The following is a 2,561-nucleotide window of genomic DNA, read 5'->3' as shown; positions in this document are numbered from 1 at the left end:
GAGGTTAAAAAAAAGATCATGACCATAGAATGTTATTTTCTGCTTACAGAAGTTGCATGTACCTGCTATTTTGCTGTCAGGACTGCTCCCTTGTTGGGAAACAGAAGCAGAGGTGGTGTTAGTTGTAAGCGAAATGCTGAACCCAAGACAAAGACAGGTACAGGTTGCTAGGATATTGATGTTCCGTTTCACCTAAACAGATGTGTGGAGCTGTTGTATGTCACATTTCTGTTTACATTCCAGCACAGCTTGCTGGGAACTTCCGTTTGTGTATAGCTTTTGCCTTCTTGCTGTTCGACATGAAGGAGAGCGGCCATTTTTCTTTGTCTTGATCTATGCTGAATAAACTGCTTGTAAATATGCTTTACATATGCCTCTGTCTGCCCTTCCGTCACAAAGAGATTTTATCTCTGCTGGCTTGTGTGCTCAGCTTCTGAAAGGCTTGTGAAGCTCTGAGTCGCAGTTTTGATGCAGAACCAAGGACTGGAGTTCGACCGGCAACCGGCCGGTGGGCTGGAACCAGGTGGGCCTGCCAATTGCCCCTGTTCCCTTGGGAACATCACAACACAGATACCCACCTGTGGAAATGCATTATGAACATGTCAAAGGTGTGCTCTGTGGCTGGGCTATGGATGCCAGCATTCAAGACCATCTATAGGACAGACACACCAGTTTTATTGAACTGTGTGAGTCCCCTAGGGAATGGGAAGCTTTGTGCCTCCCTATGTTGTTGGCTCTACAGTTTTTATCATCGCTGACTGCTGGTCATGTGGGCTGGGCTAAAGGGATTTGGGAGCCGCACCACAGCTGAAGGGCCACAGGTTGCCCATCCTCATTGTAAGTGGCAGGTAGGTTGTAGCAGAGAGCCACCTGGTGCACCAGAGATGACAACTGCTTTCAATTAATTTTCTACTTCTGCAGATTCAGACCAGTGTGCTCTTTGCCCACTTTATCCTCAAAACAAGCCTGTGGGAGGAGATACAGTGACTCATCAAAGATCACCAACAACCTTCATGGCTGAGTGGGTATTTGAATCCAGGTCTCTTTGCTCCTAGAGTGAACCACAGAGCACCCAGGGCACCAACAGCCTAGATCTAGTGCAGCCTTCTGAAAGTCAGGGATCTCAACTAAAGCATCCATGACAGATAGTTATTCAACCTCTGCTTAAAAGCCTCCAATCACCTCCCAAGGGTGATCGTTCCACTGTCCATCAGTTCTCTCTGTCAGAAAGTTCTTCCTGATATATACACTGACTCTCCTTTCTTGTAACTTGAAGCCATTGGTTCAAGTCCTACCGTCCTGAGCAGGAGAAAACAAGCATGTGACAGCCCTTAAGATATTTGAAGATGGCTATCATATCTCCTCTCAGTCCCCTCTTTTCCAGGCTAAATTTACCCAGCTCCCTCATTCCTCACAAGACTTGGGTTCCAGATCCTTGATCATCTTGGTCACTTTCCTCTGCACATGCTCCAGTTGTCAATATCCTCCATAAACTGAGGCACCCAGAACTGGATACAGTACTCCAAGTGTGATCTGACAAAGGCAGAAAAGAGTGGTACTAGTATCTCCCTTGATCTGGACACCAGACTTCTGTTGATGCAACCTAGAATAGCATTAGCTTTTTTTGCTGCTGCATCACACTGTTGACTCATGTTCAGTTTCAAGTCCACTAAGACCCATAGATCCTTTTCATATGTAGTACTAGTAAGCCAGGTGTCCCCCATCTGCCTTACATTTATCCATACTGAAATTCATTTTGTTAGATTTGGCCCAGTTCTCTAATCTCTCATGGTCATCTTGAATTTAGATTCTGTCTTCAGCGGCATTGGCTACTCCTCCCAGTTTGGTGTCATCTGCAGATGGAATGAGACTCCTCTCAAGACCTTCATCCGAGTCATTTATAAAGCCGTTGAACAAAAAGGGGCCCAGGACAGAACCTGCGACACCCCACTTGACACTTTCCCAGAATGAGGGTTGTCACTCTTTGGGTGGGCAGTCAACAGCTACAATCCACCTAACCGTTCTCTTGTCCAGTCCACATCTTACCAGCTTCTCTGCATGAATATCATGCAGGATTTTGTCAAAAGCCTTACTGAAATCAAGATAACCATGCCCACAGCATTCCCCCACACCCACCAAGCTTGTAACTCTTATCAAAAAAGGAAATGAGATTCGTCTGGCATGCCTTGTTTTTGGAAATGAGCTCAAAGTTGTAAGCAGTGGCGTTGAACTGCTGAGCCTGACACAGAGGAAGTTACCTGTTCAATGAATGTTTGTTCCTATTGATTTAAGTCATACTTCTTGGGTATATTTCTTGATGCTAGGGGAAGAAAGCTTTCAGGTGGGAATTGGAACATCTGAGCCCGTTCAGTTCTGGTGAGAACCTGACACCACCCCAGAAGGAGTCTCTGCAATAGTTTTTATTCCAGCCTTCACAATGACTAAAATCTACATCTGATGTGAAAGTTCAATGAGAATATGCAGAGTGGCCATTGCTTCAAAGCACAAACGCACAAAAATCTGAGTCAAGCTCCCCCAAAATGAATCACACTGAAACAAAG

This window comes from Podarcis melisellensis, assembly GCF_964234715.1.
Source record: "Podarcis melisellensis genome assembly, chromosome: 1".
Lineage (NCBI taxonomy): Eukaryota > Metazoa > Chordata > Lepidosauria > Squamata > Lacertidae > Podarcis > Podarcis melisellensis.
The sequence above is the reverse complement of the archived record's forward strand: the minus strand, read 5'-3'. Positions refer to the sequence as shown.